The sequence below is a fragment of the Lissotriton helveticus genome, chromosome 10, assembly GCF_964261635.1.
Source record: "Lissotriton helveticus chromosome 10, aLisHel1.1, whole genome shotgun sequence".
Taxonomy (NCBI): Eukaryota; Metazoa; Chordata; class Amphibia; order Caudata; family Salamandridae; genus Lissotriton; species Lissotriton helveticus.
The window spans coordinates 540,957,663-540,979,771 of record NC_136071.1 but is presented as its reverse complement, the minus strand read 5'-3'; the positions used below and the strand labels follow the sequence as shown (position 1 = coordinate 540,979,771).

Sequence of the window (22,109 nt, the reverse complement as noted above, 5' to 3'; positions counted from 1 at the left end):
GGAAATAAAATAACCTGCTAGATTGAGAAGAGACGAGAAGTGCAGGATGGTGCAAGAAAGAGGCTAGATCCGAAGTACAAAACTAGGTAACCTGAGGATTCATCAGCCACATCACTCAGCAGTGCCAGCAGGGGACTCCTCAAACAACGGAAATCTTTTACACTTATACAGATTATGCACTGTTCACCGGTCCCATACAGGGTTGGACTGGCCTATAAGGGAGTGCTAAATGAGCTGGTCTGAAGGGTCGGGGGTGGACTGTATTTTGGCTGTATATGCGTCTGTTTTATTTTGCTGCCAGGGTCTTTTTCTAACCCAGTCGGACCTTTCTCCCATGCACAACTGAAAAGAAAAGAAGGGTGGGTGCAGAAAGAATATTCTTCAAAATGAAATGTGTATGTGAGTGGGTTGCACTTACTTTATTCTTGTCACAAACCTTATCTTATCTGGGGTAAAGTAATCTGAAGCGCCTGCCCGTACCTATGTGAAAGGAATGTGATCGAGGATGCCTAAAGTCTTGCCATCCAATTGTGTTCTTTCATGTTTAACTCCTGCTGTGCTCATGTTTTGCTCTTGGTGTGCTAGGAAGGAGGGCGAGGCTTGTCGTGTGCTTTGTGCCAATAGAGAGAGAAGGAAGGCGAGTGGGCGTGGCTACCATCAGACATTTAAACCCTTGAAAGAAAGATCAACCTGCAGTATCTATCGCCTCTCGCAGAATATCTGGCTCTCCTCTTGCAAAATATATCGCCGTAATGATGCAGTTTGTGTTTTTGTTTTGTTTTGTTGTATTTTATCAGCCTACAACAGTCAATAGCGGGTTAAAGGAGAAGCCATCAGCGGAAAACTTCGAATGGCCAGCAATTGAAAAGTAAGCAAAAGTGCATTTATGTGCAAAGAAAACCTCTCTGTATTTTCATTGTTTCAAGCAAATGTTACATTGAATATTGATTAATTAAATTAGACAACAAATATAATAAACTCGAAATTATGTCATGCGAATTATGACTCGCCTCATCAATGTATCATGTCAGGAAAATTACTGCGTAGCTGTGTTGTGTATTAAAAATGAGCTAAGGGCATATTTAAGCTCCAACTGCAAATTGACTCGCATTGAAAACTTGTTTGTTTTTTGAAAGAGAGTTGCGAGAGTTGTGTAGGTAGCCTGAAGTATACAGTTCCCCAGCTGCCAAATTCGTGCTGCTCTTATTTTTTTTTAATATACATTGTGAAAAGGTGTTTGTGGTCACTTGAGCACTATGTATGTGTTCTGTGCCGAAACCTAATAGATTCAGGGCCATATGTACGACATAGTGGCGGAGCGTGTCGTTAGCCTCCTGGCTTTAACGACTCGCTCCGCCACTACGGAAACGCGAGGCTGCACCATATTTACAAGAATGTGGTGCAGCTTTGCGTTTCCCCCTGCGATGGCGCTAAGTTTCACAACTTAACGCCAAATGCATGCACCCTTGCACTAGAGTGCAAGGTGTCTGTGTGCAGGGGAGGATTGGTTATGTGTAGTAAGGTGTCCCTTGCTGCATGTGTAGGAAGGTGTCTCTTCCTGCACAAAAACAATTCTAAAATGTCATTCTGTAAATTTCATGTGTGCTGCTTCATGCAGCACACATGAAAGTTACAAGATGGCATTTTTAAAAAGGCTTGTTTGTGTACAGGAGGGGACACCTTCCTGTACATAAACAAACCATGGCATTTTGCTTTTCCATGTGTGCTGCACAAGGCAGCACACATGGAAAAAGCAAAACCGAGGAGAAATAATGCAGTTCTCCTCGTTTTGCCACCTTAAGACCAGGGTTTTCCTGGTCTTAATGTACACAACCCGAGTTCATAGGGGGCAGCGTCAAATGCAATGGGTGTTGCGGTGGAACGCCCACCACAACACCCACGGCAAGCCCCTTTCACGCTAAACGTAGCGTGAAAGGGTGCCTTATGTACAAGTCATTGTTAAGCCACATTAAGAGGCTTAACACTGCCTTGTACATAAGGCAAGGCCCCCATCGGCATGTGAACGTCACAAGAAGTGATGTTCCCGTGGCGATAGGGGCTTGTACATATGCCCCACAGATGTAGAGTTTGCCAGAAGAATTTTGTCACCATGGCGTAGTACATTTCTCCTTCCATGTCAAAGGTGCTCCTGCCTGCCAAATTTATAGGCCCAACAGCTATCCCTTGCATTACCCAGGAACTGGTGTCACGTGCATCAAACTTTCAAACATTTTTTTTAATTTTCGAAATAAAATTCCCAAGGGCAATTTATTATAGAAAATAAATAAAACCAATGACCCTCTTGCCATGGGAGTTTTCTCCCATGGTGTTGGGGTCACTTTACAGTTTCCACTGCCCCTGGTAGCCACTAGCCAGGTTTTACCTGGTGGTGACAGACAGTGAAAACTTGCCATTTCTCCATCCTCTCTAAATAGGAAAAGCGGACAATTGGAAAAACCGTCAATGGCCACTACTTTGTTAGGCTATCTGAGGTGAGGTGTGTCAGTGGTGGAAACAGATTAGTCTCTGCTGCAGACATACTGAAGGTTCACCGGACTGTAAATGAGGCTGATGGACCTTCAGTTTGGCAGAGAGGGTATTGTGTCTCAGTTGCGACAGAGTACCCCCTCCTCTAAACTATACAGTGGGCCTTAAGATTCAAAGGCCCTGATGTATGATTGGAATGGATGCAAACTAGTTGATGATGATGAAAGCTTTATTCGATTTCAAAGTACATAATATCATAAAAGCAACAAGTTCATTATATGGACAAGCAAACAAATCATACAGATATGGTTTTTAAAAAATAAATACATATGTTTTAAAAATTAGTTAAGCTTTTCCTTTTCCTTAAAATACTTTTTAAAAAGCCCAGCATTACGGCCACACAATTTACATCATTTAAAGATACTAAAAACAGTGAAGCTGGGCGGCATTGTCTCCATGTGCCTTGTTTTTTTTAAAAGTGGTTTAATCCATCTAGATCTTTCCACCATGTAAAATTTACAAAAGCAAATTACATGCAACGTGGATTGGGTAGACAAGTTATCGCACGAGCATTTACAGAGATTTCTTCCCCAATCGTTTACTTTAGGAAATGTGATTAAACGAAAAAAGACATCAAACCTGAGTCTTGTTAATAAATAGCGGTCAAATCCCTCCAGACACCAAATTAAATAAGGCTGAATAGTGTAAGAGACTAGGGTGAGTTGATGCTGTATTACAAGTTTTTTGTTTAACTCCATACCTAATCTAAGGGATTCCATGTGATACCAACATAACTGCTTCAAGTCCTTCCTCGATATCCTACACAATGAATCAGGGTGGTGGTAAAACTCGGGTCTTCCTAGATCCCTAGTAAATTTACAAATATACATCAGCCAAGGTATCCTGGTGACCCTGTCCAACCCCATACAATCCTTGATGATGTTTCTATTTAAAAAGAAATCAGGCGATGTCCAAACTCTATGCCAGAGCAAGAGTGGTTGAATACTGATAAGGTCGCTCACATAGCGAATACCCAATTCTGCATGACAATTAAATACAGGGGAACTAACGGGAGTTGCCAAAATACATCTTAAAAATGCATTTTCTACCTTTTGTATGGGGATGGAATTAGAAATTCCTCAAATACCTGCCCCGTAAGTGACTGTGCTTAAGCACTTAGCCTGGTAAATTTTTAGCAGAATTTCAGGTGGTCTCTTCCCCATCTTTTTAGAGAAAGACATGAGTGTAGCTGTAGCTCTCTTAAACATCATAGTCCTATTTCTAATGGCTGGCCCCCAGGACCCAGTTTCTTCTAGCACAATACCCAGGTATGAAAATGTTTTGGTTGGCGCAATTTTCTCCTTTCCAGCAAACAAGCGGCACTCTTTATTCCTAGGTCTGCCGCAGGTCATAACAAAAGTTTTGGTAACATTACGTTTAAGACCCCTGTTATCCATAAAGTTTAAATATGTGTCCTGTGCCGTTTGTAAACCTCTTTGGGTCCGTGACATAAACACGGCATCGTCCGCATACAAGAGGGACACAATTTGTTTGTGATTTATCCGGGCGGAATCATGTACTTCAGCCACCAATTCCTTTTCCAGATCGTTAGTATACAAATTAAAAAGAAATGGGGCAAGTAAGCACCCTTGTCTCACTCCCCGCATTACATGAAAAGGCTTAGTACATTCACCTTTAGTGCCAAATGTCACTTTCGCCCTTGCCCCAGCATAGAGTTGTCTTAGGAAGGAGATTAACACTTATTCCACCTTCATGTCCCTCAAAATATGCCACAAACGGTTATGGAAAACACAATCAAACGCAGCGCTTAAATTAACAAACACTGCGTAGAGTTTGCCGTCCTTAGCCTGGGTATATTTACCTAGGAGCATCAAGAAATTTAGGACCTGCTCTAGTGTGCCCGTCCCTCCCTAAATCCATATTGTACAGGGGATAAGATGTTAACATCTTCAGCCCATTGTTGCAGGCGATTCAGAATTACCCTCCCTGTAACTTTCATAAAAGAATCCAGGAGGGATATGGGGCGATAACATGAGGGATTTTCCCGATCCACTTTTTTACATATAGGGATGATGATAGAATCCGCCCAGGTATCGATAAAGCCCAACTCACAGCTAGCATCGAGTACACGCATGAGTAACGGCGACCATAGCTCAATCTGATGTTTGAATAGGTCTATAGGGATGCCATCTGCACCCGGGGCTTTATTGCCCTTGCTCTGAGTGATGGCGTCTGAAATTTCAGTTACTGTAACTGCTAAATCAATTGGAACAAAATTATCCTCCTGTCGCCCCTTGGTTTTACTCCCCATATCTACCAGTTTATATGCCCCGCCTGGATTTCTGCAAAGAAATCTATCCATGAATCTTCTGTTATCGCTACTTCCATTCTCGCCATGTCCCCTAAATTAAAGAACGGTGCCTTAACAGCTGCCCAGAAGGAGGAACTATCTCTTTTTAAAGCGGCCTCATATAGATTCGCCCACGCATCATTCTTAATTGTACGTTTCCGTAACTTTCTTGCCAAGTTATACTCATGTCTACACATTCTAATTTCTGCCTGATTTCTCGGGTTTTTACGCTGAGCCTTCCTTAATTGTAGATGGGTCTTCGTGCATGTTGAGTCAAACCACCCATTTCTACGTGGTTTCCTATCTCTGACGGGGCGCTGTAGGTTCGCTTTAATAATCCTTGTAATATTAGAAAAATAGTCTAAAACTTCTGAATGTGATACCTCATCCTGAAGACATTTATTAATGGATGTTAATGCTTGGTGAATTATGTTCATATTGGTGACCTCTGGGTTACTCTGAGACCAACTAAGAGTATACCCATTTTGTCTACTTAAAGTACAGTTGGTTGTCCAGGCCAACCTCTCTACCAATGTACAATCTTTATTTTCAGGAAGATGGATACCAAAACTGAGTGGGAAATGGTCACTCACCCCTATCATGTGGGTTGTAAAATCGTTTAACCAGTGTGAGTGGGAATTGGTAATGGTGATAAAATCAATCAGCGTGCTGTGCCCTCTCCCTACATACGTGGGGCTAAACTCCACTGGAGGCCTACATTGCGTGTTAACGAAACCCATATCAAATGAGGCCATCAAGTCATTTAATGAGTCGCCCCCATTATTATGGGAAAAATGAGGTTGGTTCTCGGATTTATACTTTTCATGATCGCCACAACCACTCTGGTACTGTTTGCAAAGGTAATGATTGAAATCACCTCCCCAGATAAGAATGGAATCCCTCGTTGATTTGCCCACCAAATTCCTTACTACCTTATTAAGGGTGTTTATCATATCCTTCACTAAACCCTTCTCAATATTATTGTACATGTTAATAATAATTACCTCAACCTTAAGGGTCACCTGAATTACAATGATTTGATAGTTACTACACGAACCCGCCGTTTTCAGTGTTACCACCTCCATCAAATTTGTTACATAGATAGTCAGCCCACCTTTACACCTCCCATGTTTAGAAGAGCTAGCTGGTACATAATATGTTTTAAAACCATCAATATGGATAGCGTCAAGAGACCAAGTCTCTTGCAGGCATAGGATATCTATGTCCTTGATAAAATCCGACCAGATTGGGTTGTTTATCTTTGAGCGAAGGCCCGCAATATTCCAGAAAGCGAACCTCGTCCCTTTCTTTGAGAGAATCCCCAACTGTTCCTGCGGGGAGATTTCCTGCTGTCGGTCACCCTCGCTGGCTGCCGCTGCGTATTCTGTCACTATTTCTGCCCCCACGCTAGAATTATTTCCAGCCTCAGTAGTTGGACGTCAGTCGACTCCTTCCAGTCCACTCAAAGCTGAGTAACGATTAACCCCTTCATATCTTGAGCCCTGCCTTTCAATTCCTCTCCATGTTCGATTTGGGAAGAACTTTCTGGGAAATTCCCACCCAAGCCCAGGTGGTTTATGGTGGTTCCTGACAAAACCCTGATCGAATTCTCTACATAGATTGCGTCTGTTCAGGTCCCTGTAGAAGTAATCAAGTGGGAGAATCTCAATACCCATCCTTCGTGACTTGGGGTTAAACATGAACTCTCTAATGATTCGTCTTACTGGCTCGGGTCTATTAAAGTTCAATATAATACAGTCCCCTGTTTTATTCTTTCGAGATCTGCCTATCCAGGACACTCTGCGGGCCATTATAATATATTGCCAAATCTTATTGCCTTCTGAAGTGTTGCTTGTAATCCAATGGGTTGCCTTGTTTTTTAATTTGCCAAAGTTCTCCCTCGTGCATTTGATCAATACAGGGACATTCACAAGCACTAAAACTAAAAGTCAAGACTCAGGCGGGAGATTATTTACTGGCAAGGGGACACGATTTCCCTGTTGTGCTTGTTCTGTCTCCCCCCCCATTATTCTCAGTTGATTCCGGTAATGGTGTAGTAGGTGTATTAATTTCAGGTGGTTTGCTTACTGATAATTTCGGTTTTTGAGCAGTACTATTGCAATCTTTAGTGACCGTGTTTGTGGTGTTAGGTACAGGGGCTTTGGATTCTCGGTTATTACTATGCACTGACCCACTATCCGTGTTGGACTTAGGTACTGCTAAAATATCAAGCCTACGCATATTACCATTAGCTAATTCACTCAGGGCGTCAAGCTTCCCATTTATGATTTTCAATCTTTCGATCAAGGGGATGGTGAAAGATCGTAACAGATGTGTCATGTTCGAGAAGGACATCGCTAGCTCTTCCTCTTTCCCTAAGGTTGGAACTTTAATATGGGTTTGTGGGGCTTGGGCATTAGGTCCTGTCGGGGTCTAATATACTTGTTAGTTGTATGATGGGATTTCTTTAGAAACAGTGTGCTCGGGACACCTGATGGCTTTGATACTTTGGGTTTCCTGCCCGCCTGATGGCCCCCACCCCTCTTTCTTTTGCCGGTTAACTTGGGGCGAGATGGTACTTTTTCTTGGATGTCTTGAGTGTCTATAGGCTGTAAACTTTTCCTAGCCTCTATCGGATAAAAGCCCTCTGAGGATGGGCTACTGCAAGATGAAATATTCAGAGAAGACACTGCTTCATCCCCTGTCAAATAATCGTACTGTAAATCAAGTTTTTCCAAGTCAATAGGGCTACATGTAAGTAAGGTTGTAGGTTCAGAATTAGCCGGGGAAACAGCATGTATTAAATCACCTAATGAAGAACATTTCACACTCAGAAGCTCCAATGACAGGAGCTTTTCAGTTAATGCTATTTCTCTACCCACAACCCCAGCCGCTCTAGTGAAAAAGTCATCAAGGGTACCAGTTAGTCTTTCCCCGACAGTGGCTGTTGTAAGGCATCGTTTCCCCTCCATTCCAGGAATAAGGGCCATGGTCGATCAGATAGAAGCAATACCAGAGTCTTAGGTGATCTTACCAGGGATTGTAGGCTTTAGAGGGCTGGCCCAGCCCAGCCTTGTCCGGCCGTAGACGGCCCGCCCTTTGCCCGGCCTTCGCCCGGTGTCCCGCTCGCGTCCCGCGAGGCAGAGCTTGCACAGATTTTATGCGCCTCCTGGCGCGGTTTGTTGGTCTCGGGCCGCAAGGGCTGTTGGGGATTGCGGTCCCTGCCCGCACTCCGCTCGGCAGCCGCACCAGCAGATGTCAGGAACTGGTGGGACGGCGGGAGGCAGGGAAGGAACTCCGGCGGTCTGGCGGTGCCTCACTAGGCAGGACTTCGCTGCTGGCGATTAGGTATTCTGGCGCTGTAGATGTCCGCGCTATTACACAATGCTCCCCCCTAGTTACTGTTTTTGCACATTGACTTGCTCAGCAGTTTGAAATGCTATCAATCTGCTATAGCACTCAGACATATATCACAATATACTTTTGCTGGTGGTTGCAAGAACATCTGCGTCAGTAATATTAATGGGGCAGCAGAAATGTTGTACCACCCTACAAATGTATGAGAAAGCATATCTCCCTTCCTCATTTATATCTCTTCAGTGTAAACTTTTTTGAGGTGCCAAGTCTCTGAGAGGGACATGGGATGCTCTTAAAAAAGTACATTGAATGAAATTATGTAGAGAACACAGTAGTCCTCTAAATCACTATTTTTTCACCTGAGACGGCCAACGCAATTCCAATAGGGACGGCTTCTTCTTTGCAAATTAATTACTCCCCGATCTCAAGTGACAGTAATTGATCAATTGTTTGTAACTGTAATTAGGATCATAAGCCATTGGAGCACAGCACTGTGACACAAATACTAGAACAGCACGTCTTTTACACTCACTCCTATTTGTGATTCTGAGTTGGTCACAAAAGCCCTTTTCTGAGTTGTAAAAACTTTTGCTGCCTCATAAAATGACATTTTTACATTGCCCAAAGATCATTTGTGGTCACAAACCCTGAGGTTTTGTGACAACAAAACACCTTTGTACTTCAGGCCCTTACTGTTGCAGAACAGGCACGAGCCCCTCAATTCAAAAATAAGTTCTGCTAATTTTGTCTAGTAGGAAGGATGCAAAAATGAATGAGTATTGTCCCTGAACAAACATGCACCATTTAAGGCACTTTCGGTACTGTCTAAAAGATTGCGATGCTTCAGTAATCATCTTTCTTGACAGTTTTACAGAAACAGATTTAATTGTGGATGCTTTGTTAATTTCTATGCACATGAACGTGTGCGGTCTTTGTACAAATGTATATTGATTGCATTTACTAAAACATTTGTCAATTGGTTTTCAAAATAAAAGATTAATATAAAAAGCAAAATCATGCATTAATTAAAAGGAAGTCATTTCAAAATTCGTAAAAAAATGATCACAAAATACTTTACCAACAGTCCTTAATTGATCAAAGAAAATAATTACTTTGCAAAATGTCAATCGGTTTTAAACTGAGTTGTATATGCTTCTTGATAAAGTACTGCTAAAAGGTACAAAAAGGACATACAGTTCATTAGAAGGTCCTTGAATACATATTGCATTGGCTTGCTTGCCTTCAATAAATAAATTTGCACTTTCCAAAAGAACATCTGAAAATATACGAACTGGTGAAGGATAATCTTGAATACTCTGTTGTGCTGGCAAAAGTAGTGGGTGTTGCATAGAACTGTACATTTGTATAACAAAGTTTGTTTACAATGCATAAAATGTTGCCACACTGGTCAAAGAATCAGAATTACGATGTTCAGTTTAAAAGATTTTGGAGCTTATTACAATGTGGCGCTGAAAGTCTCTGCCCCACACAGTCTCAGATTCAGGACTGACTGACTTGCAGTTGGTGGTTCTGACCGCCAGCTGACGATGAGACAGAACACTGTTCGGTCGGATCTCCATTGTTTCCTATGGGAGCTTGTGTTACGCCCAAGAATAAGCTGTAACACAGGGTAGAATGGGGAAATGGGGTGTGTGTATGTAAAACCCTGCACCCTAACGCAGGCACCCCATGATGCCTGCCACACAGTACAGGGTTTTACAGGGGTTACCTTAAGTACACCCCCGGCCCCCAACCACATTCCACAGAGGCTTGGGGGCCCTGTCACAGGCACCCAAAGTCACTTTCTGACAGCCCTTCTGTGTCTGAAAGACCGGTGATGAAAGGCTATTGGAAACCAACATCATAATCCTGACAGCGGAAAAGCTGTTAATAGGGGGTTACGGTGTGGTTCCGACTAACAGGAAACCTCTATGAGCTGGTCGGATACGAGTCGGAATGACTGGCCGGTTCCCGTTCCGGCTGCGAACATCGTACTCAAGCGGTCGGACTGTAACCCGACAGAGGTGGTTGGAAGGGCTCCGACGTGGTTGGGAAGATTACGACTGTCGGGTCGGAGGTTTTCAGTCCGACATCGTAATCGGACCCTTAACTCTTTGCTTTATTGTACAAAAATGTTCTTGAAAAAGCACACCAAATTCATTGTCACTCAGTAAACTAATAGTTTAAATACATGACAAAAAACTATTTAAAGCTGCCTATCCCCCAAATTTACCATGTTTTAAGCCATAAGCAGTCTTTCCTCTTGATTTTACAACAGTTGTGGTAAAACATCAAGAATGCGTTTCTCGCCACTATTTACCACCATTAAAACTATTTGAATAATTGACACAACAATTTAATCTATGCCCACTCTTTACATTATTCCATCCACCAAGATTGGTTCAGTTCCCAAGATTAGTGTTTCAGTATGATTATGAATGACCATTAATCAATCAATTTAAGGCAAAGCACATTGCAATAACTAAACACCTTCTAGACATTTCCTGGTGCGTTTTTATCATTGAGGAAGCTCCCCATTGTGAGCAGTTGTTCGCTTTAGGGCAGTTCATGTGTAATCTAGAATAACATTTTTCCACAAACGACATCCAGGTTATATTTGTTTCGTTTTTCCAACATGTTGGAGATCGCAAAGGTGCCTACAGTTTTTAGGTTAAGCCTGAGCCAGTGCGCAAGCGCTGCTCTGGTGAAAATCTGCTGTAGTTCAGTATGAGAGAGAAGCCCCGCCCACTTCCCACCCATATTTTTCAATGGCTTTTGTCTTTGGCTTCTGATTCCTAAATAGGCTTGTTAGTCCCTCCTTAGTACGGCCATGTCGTCATTAGAAGCCTCCCATGGTTACCGTCCCCTTTACTTGGTTGTTACACAGTGTATGACTATTTTATATATTGAGTTTCTCCATTAGGCATGACAACATGCTGTGCTTCCCTTCAGTGGGCCACGTCCGCTTTCACTTTTGAAACAGTCAGGATAATAGCGACGTTTGCTTGCAATGCCATAGGTCTCACATTTAAATGCTAGACCTATAGCATTGTAAATATTTTTTTACTTTCCGTGAGCTAATGTTGGGAATGTTTTCTCCCCAGTGACCTGTGGTCTAAGCCTCCTTGTGCCGCTTGCCATGTTATGTGGCTGCAATCATTTATTTTTCTGTGCATGCTTGTCTCGCTGTAGGTGGGTGACTGCCGCCCAACTCTTTTCCTGACAAAACCTATGGGCGTGTCTGAGGGCTGTCCTGCCAGATGTATGCCCGTCCACTTGAACACACACAATCGAGAAAAAGGGAGGGTCAGCGCTGTGTCCCTCCCACAGGAGAAGCCGTCCATGCAATCCACTGACCACAAACTTCCAACACCCCCTTTTCCCCTCCTCCCCAAGAAAATGTAGGAAGGAAATGAAAGGACCATGGGACTAGGAGCTGAATCTGCTCTTGTAATAGTACACCACACACCTCAAATGACTGGAGCAGAGGGGCAGGAGCATGCAGCGCAGAAGGGGATGCGTCTCTCCTCTCCCGGTGGGGACACTCTGGGCTGCACCTTGGAGGGACCCAGACCTGCCGCAACATGTTCCCTTGCTCACTTTGCCACTGGATTCAAGCAAGCATGGCTGAAGACGGCTGGAATGCCAGAAACTGGTCCTAGGAAGCTTGATTCCGGTCCAGGGAATGCATGGCTTGGCAGTTCGGGATGGACTGTTCCCATGAGGCACAGGGTCAGACTGATTTGAATATGGCCATGTCTGAACTGGGGTGGCAGAGTGGGCTAAAGAACGGTGATGGATTAAACCCAGATCTCTTGACTGGGTGTGAGTGTTTGATTGGTTCAGATGCTCCGCCCATCACCACACCCTTTTGTACCACTTTGTTCGCCATAAGTTGGCAGAGTATGCTCAGACGTGAGTCCCTTGCTCACTTTGCCACTGGATTCAAGCAAGCCAGGCTGAAGATGGCTGAAATGCCAGAAACCGGTCCCTGGAAGCTTGTTTCCGGTCCAGGGAAGGCATGGCTTGGCTGTTCGGGCTGGACTGTTCCCATGAGGCACAGGGTCAGACTGATTTGCATATGGCCATGTCTGAACTGGGGTGGCAGAGTGGGCTAAAGAACGGCGATGGATTAAACCCAGATCTCTTGACTGGGTGTGAGTGTTTGATTGGTTCAGATGCTCCGTCCATCACCACCCCCTTTTGTACCGGACTGTTCTCATGAGGCACAGGGTCAAGGCTGATTTGCATATGGCCACATCTGAACTGGGGTGGTAAGGAGTGCCAAAAAAACTATGAATTTAGGCCCAGATCTCTGTACTGGGGTGAATGTATGACATTGTTCTGCATTATGCCCATCAACTTTTGTTTTTGCATGTTGTAAAGGATGTCACGCTACATCAAATTTCCCAGCGCACAGGCAGAACTGCTGAAGACCAAGTTGGTCTTTTATCAGAAGGCCCAGTTCCCCAACGTCATTGGTTGCATTGACGGGACAGATATACCAATCTGCCCACCTTCTGCGACTGAGTACATCTACCGCAATCGCAAGTCCACTCATTCCATAAATGTACAGGACATATGTGATGCGTCTAACACTATCACGGACTTAGTCGCAAAATTTCCAGGGAGCACCCATGATTCATACATATTCAGGAATAGTGGGATCTATACCCGTCTCCTTGCAGGTGAATTTGGAGAAGGGTACCTGCTAGGTAAGTACATGTGACACCAGTAGCGGCTGGTGACATTTGAAAAAGGTGAGCGTAAACTGATTTGCGTACTGTACCGTAGCGAGCGAGCGCAGCTAGCGACCCCGAACCCCAAGAAAATTTTGAAAAAAGAGAAGAAAAATTGTGCATTTTCAAGCAAATTTGAGAATGCAGGAAGGCTAATAAAGCAATTGTGAAAGTGCAGTTATTACATTAATAGATGGCATAACATAGGTAGCTGCTTATTCAGTATAACCACAGAGCTTCATACATTCCGTCCTATTACGCTCAGGTGCTGGATTCAGACTATAAGACTTTCATGAAAATCTCAGCTCTAAGAGTAGAAGAAGTTGCACAGCAGTTGGGAAACAGCCTTCATAAAGCATTGAGAACCACGCCTTACCTTAACCACATTTCCATTAGAACGCATGTGACTTCATCACGCATGTCTTTCCACACAGATTATAGTGTTTAGGTGAAACAAAATGTACTTAATATGCCATTTTATCATTAAAATCTGTTTAGTCCTCAAATAGGAACAAACACTAGAAAACTTTTAAAAACAGAGATAACAATGCATTTCTGAGTACCTCAATCAGTATTTTTTTATTCAACAAACGAGTAGCAGCATTCACTTTTTGTAAATGAAATCTGCACGTCTCTCTTTCAGTGTAGCGAACTTGTCAATTACTTTCATGTTGAAGTCCGGTATTTTTTGGACTAGCTTGCTCTCTACAGAGAGCATCGCCAAAGCATTGATTCTTTCCTCTAGCATAGTGTTCCTGAGGAATGTCTTAATGCGCTTTAAGGCTGAAAAACATTGTTCAGCTTCGGCTGATGTCATTGGAGTGGTAATGACAATTTTTAGTAAACTCACTGTCTCTGTAAGTGACTTTTGCATATTCAGTGTATATATTAAAGTCAGCAAAGTCCAGGCACTTGTGGCCTTCCGGTACACAGGCATTCCGTACAGTACTGTCAACTCAGTTCTCAGCTGCTCTTTTTTGAGCATAGGATATCCTTCCACACCCGAATTCAGAGCACGCTCCGGGAAGGATTCATCATATTGTGCAAACTCTTGACTTTGCAATAATGTGGCACTCACCAAATTTTTATTGAATGAAAAACGTTCTCGTGCCTGCACAATTACAATGTCACATATCTCCTTTGCAATTCGAACCAGAGAGGTGATGTTTTGCCTGCGGTTTGCAAAAGCAGAATGCTCCGGCAGTTTGCTCTCTAAATTGTCAACCCCATTTCTCACTTTCCTTATGCTTTGTACAAATGTAGTGGTAGAGTCTTTCACAAAGACAGTATCTATGTCTTTTCGTTGTAACTGATCATATAACACATCGACATCACGCATTATTTCATGAAATAAACACAGTAAGAACTGAAACTCTTTCCCCCACATGCATCAAGCATTTTTGTAGTCGCAAACGGTGCGATTCCTTAAAATCGGCCGTTTGCGAATGCAAAAGTGCTTTTTGGGATGCATGAAGCAATTTTAGAATTCGTAACATTTTTGCGAGTTCTAAAATTGCGGGTGCTTTTAAGAAGTCGCAGATGTGCGATTTCTTAAAAGCAATGCATCATTACTTTTAAAAGTGTAAATTCGCAATTAGGGTGCCAAATTTACCGAGTGGTTGAACCACTCGGTAAATTTGGAAAAAGTGTTTAAAATACTGAAAATGTTTTTTTTTCAACATTCCTGTTTCACACACACATGTCCTTAGGACATGTGTGTGTGAAACATGATGCGAAAAATACATTTCAGGGGTGCATGGGGGGGTCCTTTGGACCCCCCCCTGCACCCATAAAATTTTCAAAGTGCCACTCGCAATTTGCTAATGCCTTCCCATTGACTCCTATGGGCCTTTTGGCCCATAGGAATCAATGGGAATTGCGAAAATTAACTTAAGAATTCGGTATTCATTTGGGATTCGGTAAAAATTGCGATTTTTACCGAATCACAAATGAATACCGAAAATAATGATGCATAGCATTTTGCACTTCTTAATTTGCGATTCCTTATTTTTCGCAAATTAGGAAGTGCAAAATGTCACAATGATGCATGTGGGGGTTTGTCTTGTAGTGTTCTAATAAAGCCATGGGCTTCATTCTGACTTGTGTGATCAAACTCTTCATTGGCTCCTATGGCGGCAAAACATTTCTTAAGGCCCTCCCTATTTTCAAAGATTAGGTTGACTGTACGAATGTTAAAGTTCCAACGAGTTGGGGATCCCCTTGGAACGCTTTTGTCCACAATCTCATGAAGGGTTTCTGTTCTTTTGGGGGAACGTGAGAAGAATGCTGCCATGCCTCCTATATCCTGAAAGAAAACTTGTGTCTCTCTGATCTTTGATACTGCCTGTTGCATAATAAGATTGAGTTGGTGGGCGTAACAGTGCACAAAAAGAGCATTAGGGTACACATCTCAAATTCGTTTCTGTACTCCACAAAGGCTACCACTCATTACGGAGGCACCATCATAGCTTTGTGCGATAAGTTTTTGTTTTTGAGGCAGGTCCGGAAAAATTAAGTTCAGGTGACACAGTATAGCTTCAGTAATGGTTGCTGCACTAGAGTCTCTTAAATGTGTGAAACCATAGAACCTCTCCACAACGTTTCTGTCACTGTCAAGGTACTGAAACAGTGGCCACATTAGTGGTGTCATCAGCCTGAATAGCCACAAAGTCTGTGTTTTGCAACTCTTGCACAATATGGCTTCTTATAATTTGGAGCATACACTCAAGGAGTTCATTTTGTATTGTTTTAGAGGTGCCCTTTAAGACTGTAGCACATGCTAAATGTGTTTCCAAATCCTTGTCTATGGTTGCCATTAAATCCACTAGGCCACGGAAGATCCCAGGTTTTGAGGAAGTTTCTGATTCGTCATGGCCTTGCAATGCCAGTTCGAAAGCACCACAGAAACAAATGCAATCAATGATCTTGGGTAGAATTTGTCTGTTCTTATCAACGGCTTCATTGTGTTTTTGTATGGTTTTGCGATATTAATCATTTATCTGCTGCTCAATTGGTGCGTCTTCCCCCAACATTCCCAGTCTTGTCAGGTTTTCCATATGATTTCTTGTGAATGAATGCTTCTTTATTTTTTCAGATAAATGCTTCAAGTCAGTAATTCCTTGACGTGTCCAAGAAAAGTCACCACCAAACAGCACGCATGGGAAGCAGAACAGAGAATTTCTTATAGGGCATCCTGTAAGCCAATCAGCTTTTGTGTACCAGGCATTTGAGAATGTACGTTTTGACATTTTTCCTCTGTCCTGGGAAGTGTTCTGTAGGTTAATTTCAGGCTGATGAGGTCCTAATTGCTTTAAATGTAGTTTTTGTTCAAGTGGCCGTGCCTGGAATGACCTTGCAATCAGCTCTTGTACTGTATTCATGATGGTGTTGCTCGCCTTACCAATTTATATATTAAATAAACCTGTCAATAATCAAAGTACAACGTATAAGGTACAGTGCAATAATATCAAATTTCAGTATAAATACATATATCTTGTGCAGTATCGTAATACATCTCCAACAGCTCCCCTTTCCACAAAAAGACTGCTAAAAATACAGCCTTACTGCCTCCTGCCTCACTGTGCCATAGTGGTTGCTGGATGCACTGAAACACTCACTGCTTGAGGGCCTTGAGAGTGACCACATACATAGCCCTAACTCCCCTGTAAAAAAATATAGCTTCAGTTTCCTAACCTTTAACACTGGTGTTTGCTGGGTAGTAGCCGGGGTGAAAGAGCAGCAAAGGAGGTTGGGGTCCTCTTGTTGTTTGCCGAAAAATTGCCCCAAAATGCGGTAATGTTTCAAGTTGTCAAGCTGTACCAGGTGCTGAAAATGAAAAGATAACAATTTATTTTTGAAACACTAAGGTAATCCAACAAAGACTGTGGGAAAAAAACATAACACTCCAATTCTTTCCTTGCAGTTTGCATGCAGCTCTTAGATGACAGTTAATAGCTCGCTGTTGTATCTTAGGATGTGAACTTACAAACTGCAAGTAACAAAAGGAACTCTCTGACAAATGCAGTGACTCACTGACCTATTTATATCATGTGCATTTTTGTGATCTGCATCAGGCACATGTTCTTTGCAGCAGGCACATTAACCTTCTGTGCTGCCGCCTGCTGCTATTTCACTACTGGGACCACAAAAATAGGCTAGGTCTGCCAGACTGCCAACGCACCTCCATATATAGGCCAACAACTGATTTTTCTATTTTTTTGTTTTATATTGTGCGAACTAGAACTGAGACATCGGGTATCAGAGCGCTTTACATGATCACCAGTTTCGTTACAGATGGACACAATTATTTTTGTTAGGCACGGGGAGATTAAATGATTTGCCCAGAATCACAGGATGTTGAGCGTTGTTGCCGAGACTCGAAACCGGTTCCCCAGCTTCGCGGTCAACTGCTCTGGCTGTAAGGTTACATTCTCTCCCCTCATTGTTAAACAACAGTTGATTGCTTCCTCCTTCATGTAAGAATCTAGAAAGATATAAGGCCACAGTCGGATTCAAAATAATGAGGACAGTCTTGAACTTCTGAGCGTGGCCCTCTCACACGTGGACTAACCACAAAACCTCTCTGTCCCACTCTGATTTAGTAGACACCCCACTACCAGGCTCCTCTATAGCTCCCTCTTGCTGCTTCCCCTTTCTCATCCTTGAGATTGGCTTGCTCCCCCAACTCATATTCCTCTGGTCCTCTGTCGACCCCTCCCTGTTTCTTTAAAATTGTTATTGTTTTTTTGTTTTTACTTTTCAGGAGGGCACCGAGCTGCAATTTGCTACCAGGCCACTTCTTTCCCTAAATTAACTTTCTCTCACCTTTATTTTTAGAATTTACCTCTCAACCTTAGAATCTGCTATCATGCAACTGTAAATGAAAATAAAGTGGATGCTGTTTCACGACGTATGTGCGCACATACATACATCATCAGGGTTCAAAAGCAAGACCTGTTGGTTTTGCCATTGCCTTTTGAATAAGTCTTCAGATAATAATTGTTTGATTCCCTCAAATGGTAGCTGCTGTTAGAAAAATCAATTCAATCCACGTCTGATGTTCACTACTTCCAGCCCTTGAGGTGGTGTTGTTCCATTTTGCACAAAGTTACTAATTGACTGCAGGTCTTACACACAGGGAAACTGGAATTATGTAATTGTGCGACAACAACGTTGTTCACATAGTTCTAGATTTGCTGCATTTACCACATAGGCCCACAACCTAAATATTTTCCTGAAAAAACAATATAATCGCCTCTGGATATTTCGAAGAATGGCGCTTCCTTCCAACATATTGACTCTTTGCTTTAGTCTTAGTACCATACGTATTTTCTCAAATTGAGAGAGATTAATTAGCTTGGCATGCAATTACAATCGGAAACTGACTGCATACAGATCTTTGTAGTAAGGGCATTGCGGTCATGTAAAGCGCTCCTCTATATGAAAATAAAAAAACATAATTTATTTTTCCCACATACTCAGTTCTCGCCGCTTCTTCATATGGACACATCACTTGATCACAACGACGCAATCAGGCCTTCTGTTTTTCGTTGTTGTATTTAGCGCGAACTTAACCCGAAAGTATTGGAGCACTTTCAACGAGCACTAGTTACATTACACAAGGACACATGTTTTTTGTAGGCACGGGGAGGAGGAGTTGCCCAGAATCACGGGATGTTTGACTTGACGCCGCGATTCGAGCGAGGTTCCGCAGCTCCAAGTTCTGCAGGCCTGACCGCTACCCTACATTCTAATCTCGTGTCTGACTGGCTGTAGGTTGAAATGTAATCTCAACATATATAAAGTGAATAATCTTGGCCTTTGTCTCTCATTCGCTATTAACACTTTCTGACCGGATGGTTCTTCTCTTATGCAGGTCTCACCCTATGGCACTCATCGCCTACGAAGTTCCCACTCACTGACAGTCCCAGTTCGCTCCATGGTATTTATTCCCTTCATGCCATTCTCACAAAATGTGTCTCTCAGTCTGCACTTTAGCTAAACTCTGTCACCCTAGCAACATCACCCTACCTCTCTCACAAGCACCTCTCACTATGCCCCGAACACACTATGCTTCTCTTATTCTAGGCCTCTCTCACCTTAATTTTCACTCCAAGTTTATATGAGCCCTCCTAAAGATCTCAAATCAATTAAACCTGCTTTCTGGTGGGCGGGAATGAGACAAAACTGGTGAATTACTGCAAAGAAGCCTTGGCACAGGCAATGGTTATGGCGCTTGTGGCATTGGTTTCCACAGCCTCAGTCTCTCACGGGACGAGCCCAGCACATACAGTCAGCTGCCCTCATACTCATAAGCTGTGCGTGGTGGGAGGACTCGTAGCTGACAGCAGCCGAACCACGGGGCCCACCCCTGGCACAAAAACACAAAGGGGGCACAGGGACAGTGTGTGCTTCCTTGTGCCACAGAACCATGAGGAGTATGCAAACTAGGAGTGTAAAGCTGCTCCCCTCATTACACAGAGCAGTAGTGGCCAGAGCAGCCTCCGTGCACACTTCTTGTCACACGCAGCAGTGAAAGCATCTCACACATACACAGGACATTGAACAAGGCATCAGCAGGGCACACTTCCACGCTTTTACGGAGCCGGAACATGTGCAGATTGCCGAAGCGGTGCTGTGCAAGCTTCAACTCCTCATTGTGTGTGTGTGTGTGATGGTGTTTCGTGTTTTACTGTATGTAGCAGCATGTTGTGCATGTCCGATGACATGCACTTTGTGTTGCGGCACGGACCAGGTACAGACTCCAATTCAAACTTGGCGCCATTATTAATCGGGCCTGGCTGCCCTGCAGTGCTGCGGACCTTAACGGAGTATGGAGGGCATCTGCGCAGAGTGAAGGTAGGCCTGCGCTGCAGTGTGCTTACAATGCCCGCCATCAGATGGGGTTCAAGGAGGTCAATCGGTCCTAGCTAGGCCCCCTGGCCGGGCAAGAGGTACGAATGAGAAGCCAGCTGACAGCACAAGGGTCACCTCAGGCCTAGGCTGTCCCTCCCTTCTGCCTGCGCTAATCCCATGGCGCATGAAAGTGAAACTGGAAAGGGAAGCAGGACTGAAGTTCCCTGGTGACTGTAAAATCAGGCACGGTCCGGAGTGGCGCAGTGGCGCTGAAGAGAGTGGATGGATGTGCAGGCAGTGCATTGCGGTCTGTGTCACATCACAGTGACAACATTGAGGATTCTCTGCAGCCCTCAATCCCACGCCCATGTTACTTACAGCAGGTGAATTGAAGGGCGGTATGGTGCCCATGACTCTGCTGCTGCTTGTGTATGTGTGAGACCGTGATTGGAGCTTCTGAGTTCTTGCATGATTAATTACTCACACAACTACCGAGGATTTTTTTCCAGATTCACTCACTCTTACTTTTTCACAGCAGCAGCAGGATGGATCGGATCTGGATCACACGAACATGACGACGTACTGTAATAATAACTGTACAGTACAGTGACTGCACACACACCAGCGAGCGTGATGGTGAGGCGGGAGTTGACTCGGTCTGCTGCCTGCGCACGAGATTGGAACATCACACCCCACCAGCAGTGCACGCGTCCCGAAATGGCCAATCACTGCATGACTTCACATGAAGTCACACAGTGATTGGCCATATGCAGTGCGGCTGCCACCACCCACGCGCGGCATCCAATGATGGATTGCCTGCCCTTCTGCGTGGTGGGACCAGCCAATCCTGGTGCTGCATGCAGCGCCAGGATTGGCTAGGGGGCACACTAACTACTCGCCCTGATGCATTTGAAACCCCGGGGGCTGCTGCGGCCCGGCTAAAGCAGCACCCCCAAGGTCCCTCGTATTACTCAGGTTACCAGCGCGCATGCTCGGGCTAGGTGCAAGGCAACAATCCTCATGCACAGTGCTGCTGGCCTCCTGCTGTCACTCAAGCTGTGCAGCAGGCCAGCCAGCCCCACCCCCTGCCCCTGCGCACTCTCTCCGATTCAATCGGGTGTGTCCTGGATTGAAGCGCTGAGCTGTGGCGCTTATATATATTTCATTTGTGCTGCAATTCACAAAAATGTTTTAGCTGGTGTCCAGGCTTAGTGGGGCTACGCCCCTACGCCCCAATGGACACCCCCTGAAGTATACACCTGTTGCTGCGATTGTAGACTGTGAATTACTTACTTACTTCTCACACACAGGTGACAGTGCCTCTGCTGTTCGCTCTTTCATCCTGACTCCGTACCAGCACCCATCTACCCCACGTGAAAGGAGGTACAATGTTGCACATAGAAGGACACGCAGTGTGGTTTTGCGAACATTTGGACTCCTCAAAAGCCGGTTCCGCTGCCTGCACAAAAGAGGAGGTGCACGGCAGTACAAGCCCCTGGTGTGTTGCAAAATCATAGCTGTATGTGCCATGCTGCATAACCTTGCCACTAAGAAGGGTACACCTGTGGAAATGTGTGATTCTGAAGAGGAGGATGAGGATGGGGAAGGTACACAGCCACAGCACAGCGCAGCAGGCGGTGCTGCTGCAGCAGATGGAAGACAGGGATGGTCAGAGATCACACAAAATGATTTCTGAGTAAGTAATGAGACAAAGCCATGTGATGCATTTGTGTCAGGGTGTTTAATATACCTTACAACAGGCAATTGTCCAGCACAGCGTAACACCAGCTATGAGTCTAAAAGGGTTTTGTCACCCACAACAGAATGTCATTAGAGGGCTGTGCCTATCTCCTGCACCCCGTACACCAGTGCTGCGTCCTGCATGCAGACTCACTGTGTCCTGCAGCAGACCCATGCCTCACACTACGCCGCCTCCTGCTCTCTGACAAGGGGGAGTTTCAGTGCTACGACTGCTTGCTTCCTCACTCTCCTCCACATCCCCTGTACCAGTGGCACCAATCTGGTTAGTCTGCATCACCTCTACAGCACTGGTGACTGTGACCAGACCCTGGGTAACCTCACGGCTGCACTTTGCCATCTCTAGTTGCATGGCCACAGATCTTCTCAGCACGTGGGTCGCATTGCAGAACCTGTTCATGGACTTGCTGAAGCCTGCAATTACCTTCCTGTCTCTCCGCCTTGCAGCGCGCTCCCCATCCATTCTGCCACTTTACTGCTTCACTGCCTCCGATACCTCCTTCAGTCCCTCAGCAACAGTATTGTTCAGGAAATAGATGGCC

General features: G+C 44.3%; 1 long non-coding RNA gene across 1 annotated transcript in view; it reads left to right on the top strand.

Moving 5' to 3' along the window:
• Window positions 1–722: 722 nt before the first annotated feature.
• The window catches only part of LOC144785389 (uncharacterized), a 135,705-nt gene continuing 114,318 nt past the window's right edge, over window positions 723–22,109 (top strand). Inside the window, exon 1 of the long non-coding RNA XR_013601849.1 lies at window positions 723–868. This is a non-coding gene — a long non-coding RNA (uncharacterized LOC144785389). The remainder of the gene's footprint in view (window positions 869–22,109) is intronic.